This window comes from Pristiophorus japonicus, chromosome Y (genome assembly GCF_044704955.1).
Source record: "Pristiophorus japonicus isolate sPriJap1 chromosome Y, sPriJap1.hap1, whole genome shotgun sequence".
In the NCBI taxonomy this organism is placed as follows: domain Eukaryota; kingdom Metazoa; phylum Chordata; class Chondrichthyes; family Pristiophoridae; genus Pristiophorus; species Pristiophorus japonicus.
Window position 1 is genome coordinate 20,947,706 of NC_092011.1, and position 18,431 is coordinate 20,966,136.

Below are 18,431 nucleotides of genomic sequence, written 5' to 3' on the forward strand. Positions count from 1 at the left end.
GGGGGGGGAGAGGAATATGGAGGGGGGGGGAGAGGAATATGGAGGGGGGGAGAGGAATATGGAGGCGGGGGGAGAGGAATATGGAGGGGGGGGGAGAGGAATATGGAGGGGAGGGAGAGGAATATGGACGGGGGGGAGAGGAATATGGAGGGGGGGGAGGAATATGGACGGGGGGGAGAGGAATATGGAGGGGGGGGAGAGGAATATGGAGGGGGGGGAGAGGAATATGGAGGGGGGGGAGAGGAATATGGAGGGGGGGGGAGAGGAATATGGAGGGGGGGGGAGAGGAATATGGAGGGGGGGGAGAGGAATATGGAGGGGGGGGAGAGGAATATGGACGGGGGGAGAGGAATATGGAGGGGGGGGAGAGGAATATGGAGGGGGGGGAGAGGAATATGGACGGGGGGGAGAGGAATATGGAGGGGGGGTAGGAATATGGACGGGGGGGAGAGGAATATGGAGGCGGGGGGAGAGGAATATGGAGGGGGGGGGAGGAATATGGAGGGGGGGGAGAGGAATATGGAGGGGGGGGAGAGGAATATGGAGGGGGGGAAGAGGAATATGGAGGGGGGGGAGAGGAATATGGAGGGGGGGGAGAGGAATATGGAGGGGGGGGGAGAGGAATATGGAGGGGGGGGAGAGGAATATGGAGGGGGGGGGAGAGGAATATGGAGGGGGGGGAGAGGAATATGGAGGGGGGGGGAGAGGAATATGGAGGGGGGGGGAGAGGAATATGGAGGGGGGGGAGAGGAATATGGAGGGGGGGGAGAGGAATATGGAGGGGGGGGGAGAGGAATATGGAGGGGGGGGAGAGGAATATGGAGGGGGGGGAGAGGAATATGGAGGGGGGGAGAGGAATATGGAGGGGGGAGAGGAATATGGAGGGGGGGAGAGAGGAATATGGAGGGGGGGGAGGAATATGGAGGGGGGGAGAGGAATATGGAGGGGGGGAGAGGAATATGGAGGGGGGGGGAGAGGAATATGGAGGGGGGGAGAGGAATATGGAGGGGGGAGAGGAATATGGAGGGGGGGAGAGAGGAATATGGAGGGGGGGAGAGGAATATGGAGGGGGGGAGAGGAATATGGAGGGGGGGAGAGGAATATGGAGGGGGGGGGAGAGGAATATGGAGGGGGGGGAGAGGAATATGGAGGGGGGGGGAGAGGAATATGGAGGGGGGGAGAGGAATATGGAGGGGGGGAGAGAGGAATATGGAGGGGGGGGAGAGGAATATGGAGGGGGGAGAGAGGAATATGGAGGGGGGGAGAGGAATATGGAGGGGGGGAGAGGAATATGGAGGGGGGGGAGAGGAATATGGAGGGGGGGGAGAGGAATATGGAGGGGGGGAGAGGAATATGGAGGGGGGGAGAGGAATATGGAGGGGGGGGAGAGGAATATGGAGGGGGGGGGAGAGGAATATGGAGGGGGGGGAGAGGAATATGGAGGGGGGGAGAGGAATATGGAGGGGGGGAGAGGAATATGGAGGGGGGGAGAGGAATATGGAGGGGGGGGGAGAGGAATATGGAGGGGGGGGAGAGGAATATGGAGGGGGGGGGAGAGGAATATGGAGGGGGGGGAGAGGAATATGGAGGGGGGGGAGAGGAATATGGAGGGGGGGAGAGGAATATGGAGGGGGGGAGAGGAATATGGAGGGGGGGGAGAGGAATATGGAGGGGGGGGAGAGGAATATGGAGGGGGGGAGAGGAATATGGAGGGGGGAGAGGAATATGGAGGGGGGGAGAGGAATATGGAGGGGGGGAGAGGAATATGGAGGGGGGGGGAGAGGAATATGGAGGGGGGGGAGAGGAATATGGAGGGGGGGGAGAGGAATATGGAGGGGGGGGAGAGGAATATGGAGGGGGGGGAGAGGAATATGGAGGGGGGGGAGAGGAATATGGAGGGGGGGGAGAGGAATATGGAGGGGGGGGAGAGGAATATGGAGGGGGGGAGAGGAATATGGAGGGGGGGAGAGGAATATGGAGGGGGGGGGAGAGGAATATGGAGGGGGGGGGAGAGGAATATGGAGGGGGGGAGAGGAATATGGAGGGGGGGAGAGGAATATGGAGGGGGGGAGAGGAATATGGAGGGGGGGAGAGGAATATGGAGGGGAGGAGAGGAATATGGAGGGGGGGGAGAGGAATATGGAGGGGGGGAGAGGAATATGGAGGGGGGGAGAGGAATATGGAGGGGGGGAGAGGAATATGGAGGGGGGGAGAGGAATATGGAGGGGGAGGAGAGGAATATGGAGGGGGGGAGAGGAATATGGAGGGGGGGGAGAGGAATATGGAGGGGGGGGAGAGGAATATGGAGGGGGGGGAGAGGAATATGGAGGGGGGGAGAGGAATATGGAGGGGGGGGAAGAGGAATATGGAGGGGGGGGAGAGGAATATGGAGGGGGGGAGAGAATATGGAGGGGGGGAGAGAATATGGAGGGGGGGGAGAGGAATATGGAGGGGGGGGAGAGGAATATGGAGGGGGGGAGAGAATAATGAGGGGGGGGAGAGGAATATGGAGGGGGGGAGAGGAATATGGAGGGGGGGGAGAGGAATATGGAGGGGGGGGAAGAGGAATATGGAGGGGGGGGGGGAGGAATATGGACGGGGGGGAGAGGAATATGGAGGGGGGGGAGAGGAATATGGAGGGGGGGGGAGAGGAATATGGAGGGGGGGAGAGGAATATGGAGGGGGGGGGAGAGGAATATGGAGGGGGGGAGAGGAATATGGAGGGGGGGGGAGAGGAATATGGAGGGGGGGGAGAGGAATATGGAGGGGGGGGAGGAATATGGAGGGGGGGGAGGAATATGGAGGGGGTGGAGAGGAATATGGAGGGGGGGGAGAGGAATATGGAGGGGGGGGGAGGAATATGGAGGGGGGGGAGAGGAATATGGAGGGGGGGGAGAGGAATATGGAGGGGGGGGAGAGGAATATGGAGGGGGGGTAGAGGAATATGGAGGGGGGGGAGAGGAATATGGAGGGGGGGGAGAGGAATATGGAGGGGGGGGAGAGGAATATGGAGGGGGGGGAGAGGAATATGGAGGGGGGGGAGAGGAATATGGAGGGGGGGTAGAGGAATATGGAGGGGGGGGGAGAGGAATATGGAGGGGGGGGGGGGGAGAAATTGCCCCTTTTTCAAAGGCCCTGTGGAGTTTGCGGAGGTGCTGGAATGGCAGTGCCATGCCCGGTGAGTTGCGCTCAGGGAAGCTGCACCACCAATGATGACATCATCACCATGCGCGGCGACCCTTCAGTGCTGCGCGCCGACCCCTGAGGGGAAATCGCCCGCGCACCACGAGGCTGGCGCGAGCAGGTGTCAACGGCAGTTCGAGGGTCGCGAAGCTGGCCAACATCCGCTCGCGGGCCAGAAGTTAAAGGGGAAGTCGCCTGCGCCCCTTGCCGCCATCTTACATTATTCTGCAGGCTCGCGGGTCGGCTCACTTACCTGTATTGTCGCGGGGTCCGGCCCGCCAGCGTGCAGCCCCGGGTACTCCGGTTTGGGTGCCAGGTTGCAGCCCCGAGTCACACGCTGCTCTGGTGGCACAGTGGAGGCCATCAGAGGCCTTGCAGAGTGTGCAGCGACCCTCCCCTTTAAGCGAAGGGATTGAGAGGGGGATAAAAAAGGAAGGTTTGCAATATTGATTAAAGAAACAATTGCAGCTATGAGGAGGGATGATGTGTTCGAACTGAACAAGAAAGGGGCGATCACACTGCTGGGTGTGTACTATAGACCCCCCGAACAGTTTGGGGGAGTTGGAAGAGCAAATATGTCGGGCAGATTTCTGGGAAGTGCAAAAACAATAGGGCAGTAATAGTAGGGGATTTCAACTACCCTAATATTAACTGGGATAGAATCAGTGTAAAAGGTATAGAGGGCACAGAAGTCTTAAAATGCATTCAGGAGAAATTTTTAAGCTAGTACGTAGCAAGCCCAAAAAGAGAGCATGCGGTTCTGGTCTTAGTTTTAGGGAATGAAGATGGTCAGGTGGAAGGTGTATCAGCCAGAGAGCACTTTAGTGGCAGTGATCATAATTCAGTTAGATTTAATGTGGATATGGAAATGGACAAATATACACCAGGAGTAAAAGTTCTCAATTGGGGAAAGGTCAATTTTACTAAGTCGAACTGTGATTTCGCAAAAGTGGACTGGAAACAGCTACTTGAAGGTAAATCAGTGTCAGAGCAGTGGGAGATAGTGAGAGTTCGGAGCAAATATATTCCCACAAAGCAAAAGTGTCAGACTTCCAAATCTGGAGCCCCCTGGATGTCAAGCAGCATACAGGGTAGGATAAAGCAAAAATGGGAAACTTATGTCAGATACAGAGAGCTAAGTACTGCAGAAAGCCGAGAGAAGTAGAGGAGCAGGGGTAAAATTATAAAGGAAATTAGGAAAAGGAAAGAGAGATCATGAAAAATTATTCGCAAGTAAAATCAAGGAAAAAACAAAGATGTTTTATAAATACATAAAGAGCAAGAAGATAATTAAGGAAAGAGTTGGGCCCAGTAGAGACCAAAAAGGTAACCTGTATGTTGAGGTGGAAGATGTGGATATGGTTAATGAATAATTTGCATCTATCTTCACGGGGACGATGCAGACATTGTAGTTAAAAAGTGTGAAATATTAGACAAGATAAACATAGCGAGACAGGAAATATTAAGGTGTTTAGCATCTTTGAAAGTAGATAAATCACCAGACCTGGATGAAATATATCCTAGGCTGTTGAAGGAAGCAAGGGAGGAAATAGCAGAGGCTCTGCCCATCATTTTTCAATCCTCTCTGGCTACAGGTGTGGTGCCGTACGACTGGAGGACTGCTAATCTTGTGCCATTGTTTAAAAAGGGAGAAAGGGATAGACCGTGTAATTACAGATGGTGGGCAAATTATTGGAAAAAATTCTGAGTGATAGTATTAATCGTCATTTAGAAAGGCACAAATTAACCAAGGACAGTCAGCATGGATTTGTTAAGGGAAGGTCATGTCTGACCAACTTGATTGAATGTTTTGAGTTAAGGAGAGTTGATGAGGTTAGCGCTTTTGATGTAGTTTACATAGATTTTAGCAAGGCTTTAGATGAGGTCCCACATGACAGACTGGTGAGAAAAGTAAAAGCTCATGGCACCCAAAGGAAAGTGGCAAGTTGGATCCAAAATTGGCTCAGTGACAGGAAGCAAAAGGTTATTGGCCGATGGGTGTTTTTATGACTGGAAGGCTGTTTCCAGTGGGGTTCTGCAGGGCTCAGTACAGGGTCGCTTGCTTTTTGTGGTATATATCAATGATTTAAACTTCAATGTAGGGGACATGACTAAGAAGTTTGCAGATGATAGAAAAATTGGCCGTGTGGTTGATAACGAGGAAGAGAGCTGTAGTCTGCAGACTGGTCAGATGGGCAGAGAAGTGACAAATGGAATTCAATTCAGAGAAGTATGAGGAGGGCTAACAAGGCAAAGGAATACACAATAAATGGGAGGATACCGAGATGTGTAGAGGAACACTGGCACTTTGGAGTGCATGTCCACAGATCACTGAAGGCAGCTAAAAAGGCATGTAGGATACCTTCCTTTAGTAGCTGAGGGATAGAATATAAGAGCAGGGAGGTTATGCTTGAACTGTATAAAACACTCGTTAGGCCACAGCTGGAGTACTGCGTGCAGTTTTGGTCACCGCATTACAGGAAACATGTGATTGCATTAGAGAGGGTACAGAGGAGGTTTATGAGGATGTTGACTGGACTGGAGAATTTTAACTATGAGGAAAGATTTTGTAGGCTGGGGTTGTTTTCTTTGGAGCAGAGGAGGCTGAGGGGAGATTTAATTGCGGTGTATGAAATTATGATGGGCCTGGATGGCGTGGATAGGAAGGACCTATTTCCCTTAGCAGAGAGGCCATTAACCAGGGGGCATAGATTTAAATAATTGGTAGAAGGATTAGAGGGGAATTGAGGATAAACCTTTTTCACCCAGAGGGTGGTGGGGGTCTGGAACTCACTGCCTGAAAGCGTGGGAGAGGCAGAAACCCTCAGCACATTTGAAAAGAACTTGGAAATGCATTTGAAGTGCTGTAACCTACAGGGCAACGGACCGAGAGCTGGAAAGTGGGATTCGGCTGGATAGCTCATTTGGCCGGCACAGACACGATGGGTCAAATGGCCTGCTGTGCTGTAAATGTCTAGGATTCCATTCTATGATTCAATCTCTCTTCATCTCAAACCTCCTGAAGTCTGTTCCTGCCCCATCTCACTATTTATTACATTTCCGAGTGCCGTACTGTTGTGGAAAAATATTTCCGAGACTGTATTTAAAGAGAGGTTTATTAAATCGGAGACAAAGCTTTGTGAGAATTGTTAGAGACCCGCGTCTGCTGAACCAACTTCTCAATTTGATATCGCCCATGTGGTTCCTTTATCTTACAAATTACGTCACTTTACATCACGTGCCTTAGCAACAATCCTTAAATCCAATCATCGCATTACTAGGTTTACAAAGCTTTTCATACAATTACCGTTCAAGGCTGGGCTCTTGATATAAGCCAGCCTCGCATTGTGACAGGCCATTATACACATACAAGAGGACTAATTCCCCTGTTATCACAGAAAAAACAAGTGGCAGGCTTCCTATAACCAGTAAAGGCAAGCATACAATAATGCATCAGTATCTGAAGAAGACGGTTCTGTGACGTCTTCGCAGCCTGACATGCAGAGGATCAGCGAATCTTTCTATGCCAGGCTGTACGACGTCAAGCCCACAGACCGCGCGGCCTCCCAGTCTTTCCTGTCGTCTATTTCGGAGGTCTTAGACGACAGCGAGCCGGAGAGTCTGGACCACCCGCTAACTCTGGACGAGCTGACAAAGACCGTCCGGTCCTTCGAGACGAATAAAACTCCCGGAAGCGACGGCTTACCGGTCGAGTTGTATTCGGCTCTGTGGGACTGGATAGGCCCAGACCTGCTGGAAGTGTACAGAGGTATGCTTCTGGCCGGCAGCATGTCAGAATCGATGAGGAAAGGCTTCATCACCCTCATCTACAAGCAGAAGGGGGAGAGGGAGGAAATCAAAAACTGGCGGCCCATTTCGCTGCTCAATGTGGACTACAAGATCCTGTCAAAGGTCATCGCCAACAGGGTCAAGTCTGCTCTTGAGCTGGTGATTCACCCGGACCAGACCTGCGCTGTCCCCGGCAGGAAGATCTCTGATAGCCTCGCGCTACTCGGGATACGATCGCCTACGTGTGGGACAGGAGGGTGAACACCTGTTTAATCAGCTTAGACCAGGAGAAAGCCTTTGACAGGATATCGCACACGTACCTGATGGACGTGCTCTCCAAAATGGGGTTCGGGGAGGGCATCCGAAATTGGGTCAAACTGCTCTACACAGACATCAGTAGCACAGTTCTAATCAACGGGTGGGAAACTCAAAGCTTTCCGATCAGATCTGGAGTCAGGCAAGGCTGTCCTCTGTCGTCTGTCTTGTTTGTGTGTTGTATCGAGCCCTTTGCCGAGTCCATCAGGAAGGACGCGGGCATCAGAGGGGTGACGATCCCAGGCAGCGGAGGCGCCCAGGTCAAAACCTCGCTGTACATGGACGACGTCGCCGTCTTTTGCTCGGTCACGCAGTCGGTCCGCAGATTGCTCGCAATCTGCGACCAGTTTGAACTGGCCTCGGGAGCAAAGGTCAACCGCACCAAAAGCGAGGCCATGCTCTTTGGTCACTGGACCGACCGAGCCTCCATTCCCTTCACCGTCAAGCCAGATTTCCTGAAGGTGCTGAGAATATGGTTCGGAGCGGATGGGGCGTGCGCCAAAAACTGGGACGAGCGCATTGCGAAGGTCAGACAGAAACTGTCATTTTGGGAGCAGCGCTCCCTTTCCATCACAGGCAAGAACCTGGTCATCAAGAGTGAGGTGCTCTCGGTGTTGTTGTACGTGGCGCAGGTCTGGCCCATCTCTCGCTCCTGCACCGCGGCAGTCACCCGAGCCGTCTTCCACTTTGTCTGGAGATCCAAAATGGACCGTGTCCGCAGAGACACGATGTACAAATCTCTGGACAGTGGAGGAAAGGACGTTCCGAACGTGGCCCTCATCCTGATGGCCACCTTTGTGTGCGGCTGCATCAAGCTATGCACAGCCCCCCAGTACGCAAACACCAAGTGTCACTACGTGCTGAGGTTCTACCTGTCCCCGGTGTTGCGAAGGATGGGTCTGGCCACGCTGCCGCGAAACGGCCCCACCAGCTGGACCATGCCTGTCCACCTGTCCTTCGTGGAAAAGTTCTTCAAAAGAAACCCCTTTGACCACAAGGCCATCAAACAGTGGTCAGCACGTAAGGTCCTGGACGCCCTACGAAAGAAGGAGAGGGTGGACCCTGTCGGGTGGTTCCGTGAGCGGACTGTCGAACTCGTTTGGCAGAACGTCTCATCGCCAGAGCTTTCACACAAGCACCAAGACGTAGCTTGGTTGGCGGCGAGAGGGGCCCTACCCGTCAGAGCGTTCATGCACAGCCGACGTCTCAGCAGCACGGCACGGTGCCCCCGGGCCGGCTGCGGGGCGGACGAGACTGTCACCCATCTCCTTCAGGATTGCGCCTTTGCGACGCAGGTTTGGAAAGAGATGCAGTGGTTGCTGTCGAGGTTCATCCCGAGCAGCTCCGTAACACAGGACTCTGTGCTCTACGGGCTGTTCCCAGTGACACACACCGAGACAGACATCACCTGCTGCTGGAGGGACATCAACTCGGTCAAAGACGCTCTTTGGTCTTGCTGAAACTTGCTGGTCTTCCAGAACAAGGAGATGACCACGTCCGCATGTTGCAGACTGGCGCAATCCAAGATCCAGGAATACGTGCTGAGGGAAGCACTGAAAATTGGTGCAGTCGCCGCAAAGGCACGGTGGGGTAGGGCCACAGTCTAAAACCCTTCCGCCACGGAAAACCCGGGGGCAGAAATCAGCAGCAAACTCCCTCGGGCTGTATTTGTATTTGTAATTTACACTTTGTGTACATAGAGCACCAAATCTGTAAACATCAATGTAGTGCCATGTACAATGTAAGGTGTGTTATGAAATGCATGTCTGAAAAGAAAAAATGTAAATGTACCGTCACCCATTCCGGGCACTGTATTGTAACACATGAAATGTAATTTGTGTAAATGTACCACAATGTACCCTGTTTATTGTACTGAATCGCAGTTGAACAGAAAAACAAGAAATGTAACAAACGGAACTGCCGTCAGCACCCAGATGTATTGTATGGGATTGCTGACCGCAGCGAAATGTAATGAAATGCCATTGAATGTACTGTACAGATTCTTTTTATGAATAAAGTATATTTTGAAATAAAAAAAAAATCAGTATCGCTTCTCGGCCTTTTGGCTAAGATCATGCGTAACTGACCTGACAGGGGAGTAACCATGACCCCAACGTGGTTCTCCCTGGATCAGGAAGGTGGTTCTCCTATGCTTTTTGGAAATAGGAGGTGTGTGGGGTTGCTGACCCATCCACCTCCATGGCACGAACCTGGTATTGCAGTACTTCCAGGAACGGTGCTTGGGCTCTAGGCCTTTTGGCTAAGAGCATTGGCGCAGAGTGATCCTTGATGTGTGCAATGTGACCTCTGGCGTTTGTGATCTGACAAAGAATTGGAAAGATTGGCTACGATTAAAAAAAAAAATCAGTATTGTCTCTTACAAAATTCATTCGAGGAGAACAAATGTTTGGTATACTAGTCAAGTGTCCCAATAGGCTTTATTATGTCCAAAAATCCGCTCCAACAGTACCATCTGCAAACGATAAAATGATGCCCTATATACCCAGGTCCAGCTCATTAATATACATTGAAAGAGCAGTGGTCCCAACAGCAACCCCTTGGACACCACTGTATACCTCCCCCCAGTCTGAACAGCAACCGTTTACCGTTACTCTGCTTTCTGTCCTGAAACATAACAAGACGGTACATCTACTCAGATAAACATGGGCTTCACTTTAATCACAGCTTGGATTAAAAACTTCATAAAAAGCAATAATCAAATGTATATGTGTTGCCCAAAACTCACTGTAGGTTTGTAGACAGTTTACTCGGTGGGTATTTAATCACTATAGTCGCAACAATTTGTTGGGATTCGAGAATTGAAAGAAAGTCGTCAACAAACGGTACGTTTAAGCCAAATAAACATTATTACCAAAAGTAGAATTAAAGTACAAACAATGTATAAAATAACACTTGAGCCTCACTACCTGTGCTCGTATTACCCGTTAACAGAGGTGATCAGTCTCTGCCACTGGTGTCCTGCTTTAAGCTCCCAGCTTAAGGTCTAGTCTCTGTCGTGTGCTGCTTTAAGCTCCTAGGTTCAAGTCCGGTCTCTCTCGTGTCCTGCTTTAAGCTCCTAGGTTCAAGTCCGGTCTCTCTCGTCTACTGCTTTAAGCTCCTAGGTTCAAGTCCGCTCTCTCTCGTGTCCTGCTTTAAGTTCCCAGCTTAAGGTCTGGTCTCTCTCGTGTCCTGCTTTAAGCTCCCAGTTTAAGGTCTGGTCTCTCTCGTGTCCTGATTTAAGCTCCTAGCTTAAGGTCTGGTCTCTCTCGTGTCCTGCTTTAAGTTCCCAGCTTAAGGTCTGGTCTCTCTCGTGTCCTGCTTTAAGCTCCCAGTTTAAGGTCCGGTCTCTCTCCTCTCCTGATTTAAGCACCTAGCGTAAGGTCTGGTCTCACTCGTCTCCTGCTTTAAGCTCCTATCTTAAGGTCTGGTCTCTCTCGTCTCCTGATTTAAGCTCCCAGTTTAAGGTCTGGTCTCTCTCGTCTCCTGCTTTAAGCTCCCAGTTTAAGGTCTAGTCTCTCTCGTGTCCTGCTTTAAGTTCCTAGCTTCAGGTCGAGTCTCTCTTGTGTCCTGCTTTAAGTTCCTAGCTTAAAGTCTGGTCTCTCTCGTCTCCTGCTTTAAGCTTCCAGCTTCAGGTCTGGTCTCTCTCGTCTCCTGATTTAAGTTACCAGTTTAAGGTCTGTACTCTCTCGTGTCCTGCTTTAAGCTCCTAGCTTCAGGTCGAGTCTCTCTCGTATCCTGTTTTAAACTCCAAGCTTAAGGTCTGGTCTCTCGTGTCCTGCTTTATTATCCCAGCTTAAGGTCTGGTCTCTCTCCTCTCCTGATTTAAGCACCTAGCTTAAGGTTTGGTTTCTCTCGTGTCCTGATTTAAGCTCCCAATTTAAGGTCCGCTCTCTCTCATGTCCTGCTTTAATCTCCCAGTTTAAGGTCTAGTCTCTCTTGTGTCCTGCTTTAAGCTCCTAGCTTCACGTTTGGTCTTTCTCGTGTCCTGCTTTAAGCTCCCAGTTTAAGGTCCGGTCTATCTCCTCTCCTGATTTTAGCACCTAGCTTAAGTCTGGTCTCTCTCGTCTCCTGCTTTAAGCTCCTAGTTTAAGGTCTGGTCTCTCTCGTCTCCTGTTTTAAGCTCTCAGCTTAAGGTCTGTTCTCTCTCGTCTCCTGCTTTAAGCTCCTAGCTTCACATTTGGTCTTTCTCGTGTCCTGCTTTAAGCTCCCAGTTTAAGGTCTGGTCTCTCTCGTCTCCGGTTTTAGCTCCCATTTTATTGTCTGGTCTCTCTCGTCTCCTGCTTTAAGCTCCCAGTTTAAGGTCTGGTCTCTCTCGTCTCCGGTTTTAGCTCCCAGTTTAATGTCTGGTCTCTCTCGTCTCCTGCTTTAAGCTCCCAGCTTCAGGTCTGGTGTCTCTCGTCTCCTGATTTAAGTTACCAGTTTAAGGTCTGTACTCTCTCGTGTCCTGCTTTAAGCTCCTCGCTTAAGGTCTGGTCTCTCTCGTGTCCTGCTTTAAGCTCCCAGTTTAAGGTCTGGTCTATCTCGTGTCCTGCTTTAAGCTCCCAGTTTAAGGTCTAGTCTCTCTCGTTTCCTGCTTTTATCTCCTAGTTTAAGGTCCGGTGTCTCTCGTCTCCTGCTTTAAGCTCCCAGTTTAAGGTCTGGTCTCTCTCGTGTCCTGCTTTAAGCTCCCAGTTTAAGGTCCGGTCTCTCTCGTGTCCTGCTTTAAGCTCCCAGTTTAAGGTCCAGTCTCTCTCGTGTCCTGCTTTAAGCTTCCAGTTTCAAGTCTGGTCTCTCTCGTCTCCTACTTTAAGCTCCTAGCTTCAGGTCTGCTCTGTCTCGTGTCCTGCTTTAAGCTCCTAGCTTAAGGTCTAGTCTCTCTCGTCTCCTGCTTTAAGCTCCTAGCTTCAGGTTTGGTTTTTCTCGTGTCCTGCTTTAAGCTCCCAGTTTAAGGTCCGGTCTCTCTCCTCTCCTGATTTTAGCAGCTAGCTTAAGGTCCGGTCTCTCTCCTCTCCTGCTTTAAGCTCCTAGCTTAAAGTCTGGTCTCTCTCGTCTCCTGCTTTAAGCTCCTAGCTTAAGGTCTGGTCTCTCTCGTCTCCTGTTTTAAGCTCCCAGTTTAAGGTCTGGTCTCTCTCGTGTCCTGCTTTAAGCTCCTAGCTTAAGGTCCGGTCTCTCTCCTATCCTGCTTTAAGCTCCTAGCTTAAAGTCTGGTCTCTCTCGTCTCCTGCTTTAAGCTCCTAGCTTAAGGTCTGGTCTCTCTCGTCTCCTGTTTTAAGCTCCCAGTTTAAGGTCTGGTCTCTCTCGTGTCCTGCTTTAAGCTCCTAGCTTAAGGTCTGGTCTCTCTCGTGTCCTGCTTTAATCTCCCAGTTTAAGGTCTGGTCTCTCTCGTCTCCTGCTTTAAGGTCCCAGCTTCAGGTCTGGTGTCTCTCGTCTCCTGATTTAAGTTACCAGTTTAAGGTCTGTACTCTCTCGTGTCCTGCTTTAAGCTCCTAGCTTAAGGTCTGGTCTCTCTCGTGTCCTGCTTTAAGCTCCCAGTTTAAGGTCTGGTCTATCTCGTGTCCTGCTTTAAGCTCCCAGTTTAAGGTCTAGTCTCTCTCGTTTCCTGCTTTTATCTCCTAGTTTAAGGTCCGGTGTCTCTCGTCTCCTGCTTTAAGCTCCCAGTTTAAGGTCCGGTCTCTCTCGTGTCCTGCTTTAAGCTCCCAGTTTAAGGTCCGGTCTCTCTCGTGTCCTGCTTTAAGCTCCCAGTTTAAGGTCCGGTCTCTCTCGTGTCCTGCTTTAAGCTCCCAGTTTCAAGTCTGGTCTCTCTCGTCTCCTACTTTAAGCTCCTAGCTTCAGGTCTGGTCTGTCTCGTGTCCTGCTTTAAGCTCCTAGCTTAAGGTCTAGTCTCTCTCGTCTCCTGCTTGAAGCTCCTAGCTTCAGGTTTGGTTTTTCTCGTGTCCTGCTTTAAGCTCCCAGTTTAAGGTCCGGTCTCTCTCTTCTCCTGATTTTAGCAGCTAGCTTAAGGTCCGGTCTCTCTTCTCTCCTCCTTTAAGCTCCTAGCTTAAAGTCTGGTCTCTCTCGTCTCCTGCTTTAAGCTCCTAGCTTAAGGTCTGGTCACTCTCGTCTCCTGTTTTAAGCTCCCAGTTTAAGGTCTGGTCTCTCTCGTGTCCTGCTTTAAGCTCCTAGCTTAAGGTCCGGTCTCTCTCCTCTCCTGCTTTAAGCTCCTAGCTTAAAGTCTGGTCTCTCTCGTCTCCTGCTTTAAGCTCCTAGCTTAAGGTCTGGTCTCTCTCGTCTCCTGTTTTAAGCTCCCAGTTTAAGGTCTGGTCTCTCTCGTCTCCTGCTTTAAGCTCCTAGCTTAAGATCTGGTCTCTCTCGTGTCCTGCTTTAATCTCCCAGTTTAAGGTCTGGTCTCTCTCGTCTCCTGATTTAAGTTCCTAGTTTAAGGTCCGCTCTCTCTCGTGTCCTGCTTTAAGCTCCCAGTTTAAGGTCTGGTCTCTCTCGTGTCCTGCTTTAAGTTCCCAGTTTAAGGTCCGGTCTCTCTCGTCTCCTGCTTTAAGCTCCCAGCTTCAGGTCTGGTCTCTCTCGGGGCCAGCTTTAAGTTCCTAGCTTCAGGTTTGGTCTTTCTCGTGTCCTGCTTTAAGCTCCGAGCTTAAGGTCTAGTCTCTCTCGTGTCCTGCTTTAAGCCCCCAGCTTCAGGTCTGGTCTCTCTCGTGTCCTGCTTTAAGCTCCCAGTTTAAGGTCCGGTCTCTCTCGTGTCCTGCTTTAAGCTCCCAATTTAAGGTCCGGTCTCTCTCGTGTCCTGCTTTAAGCTCCCAGTTTAAGGTCCGGTCTCTATCTTGTCCTGCTTTAAGCTCCTAGTTTAAGGTCTAGTCTCTCTCGTGTCCTGCTTTAAGCTCCTAGCTTCAGGTTTGGTCTTTCTCGTGTCCTGCTTTAATCTCCCAGTTTAAAGTCCGGTCTCTCTCCTCTCCTGATTTTAGCACCTAGCTTAAGGTCCGGTGTCTCTCCTCTCCTGCTTTAAGCTCCTAGCTTAAAGTCTGGTCTCTCTCGTCTCCTGCTTTAGGCTCCTAGCTTAAGGTCTGGTCTCTCTCGTCTCCTGTTTTAAGCTCCCTGTTTAAGGTCTGGTCTCTCTCGTCTCCTGATTTAAGTTCCTAGTTTAAGGTCCACTCTCTCTCGTGTCCTGCTTTAAGCTCCTAGCTTAAAGTCTGGTCTCTCTCGTCTCCTGCTTTAGGCTCCTAGCTTAAGGTCTGGTCTCTCTCGTCTCCTGTTTTAAGCTCCCAGTTTAAGGTCTGGTCTCTCTCGTGTCCTACTTTAAGCTCCCAGTTTAAGTTCTGGTCTCTCTCGTCTCCTGATTTAAGTTCCTAGTTTAAGGTCCACTCTCTCTCGTGTCCTGCTTTAAGCTCCCAGTTTAAGGTCTGGTCTCGCTCGTCTCCTGCTTTAAGCTCCCAGCTTCAGGTCTGGTCTCTCTCATGTCCTGCTTTAAGCTCCCAGTTTAAGGTCCGGTCTCTCTCGTGTCCTGCTTTAAGCTCCCAGTTTAAGGTCCGATCTCTCTCGTGTCCAGCTTTAAGCTCCCAGTTTAAGGTCCGGTCTCTCTCGTGTCCTGCTTTAAGCTCCCAGTTTAAGGTCTGGTCTCTCTCGTCTCCTGATTTAAGTTCCCAGTTTAAGGTCTGGTCTCTCTCGTCTCCTGCTTTAAGCTCCCAGTTTAAGGTCTGGTCTCTCTAGTCTCCTGCTTTAAGTTCCCAGTTTAAGGTCCGGTCTCTCTCGTCTCCTGCTTTAAGCTCCCAGCTTCAGGTCTGGTCTCTCTCGGGGCCAGCTTTAAGCTCCTAGCTTCAGGTTTGGTCTTTCTCGTGTCCTGCTTTAAGCTCTGAGCTTAAGGTCTAGTCTCTCTCGTGTCCTGCTTTAAGCTCCTAGCTTCAGGTTTGGTCTTTCTCGTGTCCTGCTTTAAGCTCCTAGTTTAAGGTCCGGTCTCTTTCTTCTCCTGCTTTACGCTCCTAGCTTAAGGTCTGGTCTCCCTCGTCTCCTGATTTAAGCTCCTAGCTTAAGGTCCCCTCTCTCTTGTGTCCTGCTTTAAACTCCTAGCTTAAGGTCTAGTCTCTCTCGTGTCCTAATTTAAGCACCTAGTTTAAGGTCTAGTCTCCCTCGTGTCCTAATTTAAGCTCCTAGTTTAAGGTCCGGTCTCTCTCGCCTCCTGCTTTAAGCTCCCAGTTTCAGGTCTGGTTTCTCTCGTCTCCTACTTTAAGATCCCAGCTTAAGGTCTGGTCTCTCTCGTGTCCTGATTTAAGCTCCTAGTTTAAGGTCCGCTCTCTCTCGTGTCCTGCTTTAAGCTCCTAGCTTCAGGTCTGATCTCTCTCGTGTCCTGCTTTAAGCTCCCAGTTTAAGGTCCGGTCTCTCTCGTCTCCTGCTTTAAGCTCCTAGCTTCAGGTTTGGTCTTTCTCGTGTCCTGCTTTAAGCTCCCAGTTTAAGGTCTGGTCTCTCTCCTCTCCTGATTTTAGCACCTAGCTTAAGGTCTGGTCTCTCTCGTCTCCTGCTTTAAGCTCCTAGCTTAAGGTCTGGTCTCTCTCGTCTCCTGCTTTAAGCTCCTAGCGTAAGGTCTGGTCTCTCTCGTCTCCTGTTTTAGCTCCCAGTTTAAGGTCTGGTCTCTCTCGTGTCCTGCTTTAAACTCCTAGCTTAATGTCTGTTCTCTCTCGTCTCCTGCTTTAAGCTGCTAGCTTAAGGTCTAGTCTCTCTCGTGTCCTGCTTTAAGTTCCTAGTTTAAAGTCCGCTCTCTCTCGTGTCCTGCTTTCAGCTCCTAGCTTAAGGTCTGGTCTCTCTCGTGTCCTGATATAAGCTCCTAGTTTAAGGTCCGCTCTCTCTTGTGTCCTGCTTTAAGCTCCTAGCTGCAGTTCGTCTCTCACTCGTGTCCTGCTTTAAGCTCCTAGCTTCAGGTCGAGTCTCTCTCGTGTCCTGTTTTAAGCTCCTAGCTTAAGGTCTAGTCTCTCTCATCTCCTGCTTTAAGCTCCAAGCTTAAGGTCTGGTCTCTCTCGTGTCCTGCTTTAAGCTCCTAGCTTAAGGTCTGGTCTCTCTCGTGTCCTGCTTTAAGCTCCTAGCTTAAGGTCTGGTCTCTCGCGTGTCCTGCTTTAAGCTCCCAGTTCAAGGTCTGGTCTCTCTCGTGTCCTGCTTTAAGCTCCCAGTTTAAGGTCCGGTCTCTCTCCTCTCCTGATTTAAGCACCTAGCGTAAGGTCTGGTCTCGCTCGTCTCCTGCTTTAAGCTCCTAGCTTAAGGTCTGGTCTCTCTCGTCTCCTGATTTAAGCTCCCAGTTTAAGGTCTGGTCTCTCTCGTCTCCTGCTTTAAGCTCAGAGCTTAAGGTCTAGTCTCTCTTGTGTCCTGCTTTAAGCTCCTAGTTTAAGGTCCGCTCTCTCTCGTCTCCTGCTTTAAGCTCCTAGCTTAAGGTCTGGTATCTCTCGTCTCCTGATTTAAGCTCCCAGTTTAAGGTCTGGTCTCTCTCGTCTCCTGCTTTAAGCTCCCAGTTTAAGGTCTAGTCTCTCTCGTGTCCTGCTTTAAGTTTCTAGCTTCAGGTCGAGTCTCTCTCGTGTCCTGCTTTAAGCTCCTAGCTTAAGGTCTGGTCTCTCTCGTCTCCTGCTTTAAGCTCCCAGCTTCAGGTCTGGTCTCTCTCGTCTCCTGATTTAAGTTACCAGTTTAAGGTCTGTACTCTCTCGTGTCCTGCTTTAAGCTCCTAGCTTCAGGTCGAGTCTCTCTCGTGTCCTGTTTTAAGCTCCAAGCTTAAGGTCTGGTCTCTCGTGTCCTGCTTTATGATCCCAGCTTAAGCTCTGGTCTCTCTCCTCTCCTGATTTAAGCTACTAGCTTAAGGTCTGGTCTCTCTCGTGTCCTGATTTAAGCTCCCAGTTTAAGGTCCGGTCTCTCTCATGTCCTGCTTTAAGCTCCCAGTTTAAGGTCTAGTCTCTCTCGTGTCCTGCTTTAAGCTCCAAGCTTCACGTTTGGTCTTTCTCGTGTCCTGCTTTAAGCTCCCAGTTTAAGGTCCGGTCTCTCTCCTCTCCTGATTTTAGCACCTAGCTTAAGTCTGGTCTCTCTCGTCTCCTGCTTTAAGCTCCTAGCTTAAGGTCTGGTCTCTCTCGTCTCCTGTTTTAAGCTCCCAGCTTAAGGTCTGATCTCTCTCGTCTCCTGCTTTAAGCTCCTAGCTTAAGGTCTTCTCTCTCTCGTGTCCTGCTTTAAGCTCCTAGCTTAAGGTCTGGTCTCTCTCGTCTCCTGTTTTAAGCTCCCAGTTTAAGGTCCGGTCTCTCTCGTGTCCTGCTTTAAGCTCCCAGTTTAAGGTCCGGTCTCTCTCGTGTCCTGCTTTAAGCTCCCAGTTTAAGGTCCGGTCTCTCTCGTGTCCTGCTTTCAGCTCCTAGCTTAAGGTCTGGTCTCTCTCATGTCCTGATATAAGCTCCTAGTTTAAGGTCCGCTCTCTCTTGTGTCCTGCTTTAAGCTCCTAGCTGCAGTTCGTCTCTCACTCGTGTCCTGCTTTAAGCTCCTAGCTTCAGGTCGAGTCTCTCTCGTGTCCTGTTTTAAGCTCCTAGCTTAAGGTCTAGTCTCTCTCATCTCCTGCTTTAAGCTCCAAGCTTAAGTTCTGGTCTCTCTCGTGTCCTGCTTTAAGCTCCTAGCTTAAGGTCTGGTCTCTCTCGTCTCCTGATTTAAGTTCCTAGTTTAAGGTCTAGTCTCTCTCGTGTCCTGCTTTAAGCCCGCAGCTTCAGGTCTGGTCTCTCTCGTGTCCTGCTTTAAGCTCCCAGTTTAAGGTCCGGTCTCTCTCGTGTCCTGCTTTAAGCTCCCAGTTTAAGGTCCGGTCTCTCTCGTGTCCTGCTTTAAGCTCCCAGTTTAAGGTCCGGTCTCTCTCGTCTCCTGCTTTAAGCTCCTAGCTTAAGGTCTAGTCTCTCTCGTGTCCTGCTTTAAGCTCCTAGCTTCAGTTTTGGTCTTTCTCGTGTCCTGCTTTAAGCTCCCAGTTTAAAGTCCGGTCTCTCTCCTCTCCTGATTTTAGCACCTAGCTTAAGGTCCGGTCTCTCTCCTCTCCTGCTTTAAGCTCCTAGCTTAAAGTCTGGTCTCTCTCGTCTCCTGCTTTAAGCTCCTAGCTTAAGGTCTGGTCTCTCTCGTCTCCTGTTTTAAGCTCCCAGTTTAAGGTCTGGTCTCTCTCGTGTCCTACTTTAAGCTCCTAGCTTAAGGTC

At 50.6% G+C, this 18,431-nt stretch overlaps 1 pseudogene; it reads left to right on the forward strand.

Annotated features, from left to right (window-relative positions):
- The first annotated feature begins 9,333 nt into the window (after nt 1-9,333).
- On the forward strand, nt 9,334-9,534 carry LOC139241144 (U2 spliceosomal RNA; annotated as a pseudogene).
- The last annotated feature ends 8,897 nt before the right edge of the window (nt 9,535-18,431 follow it).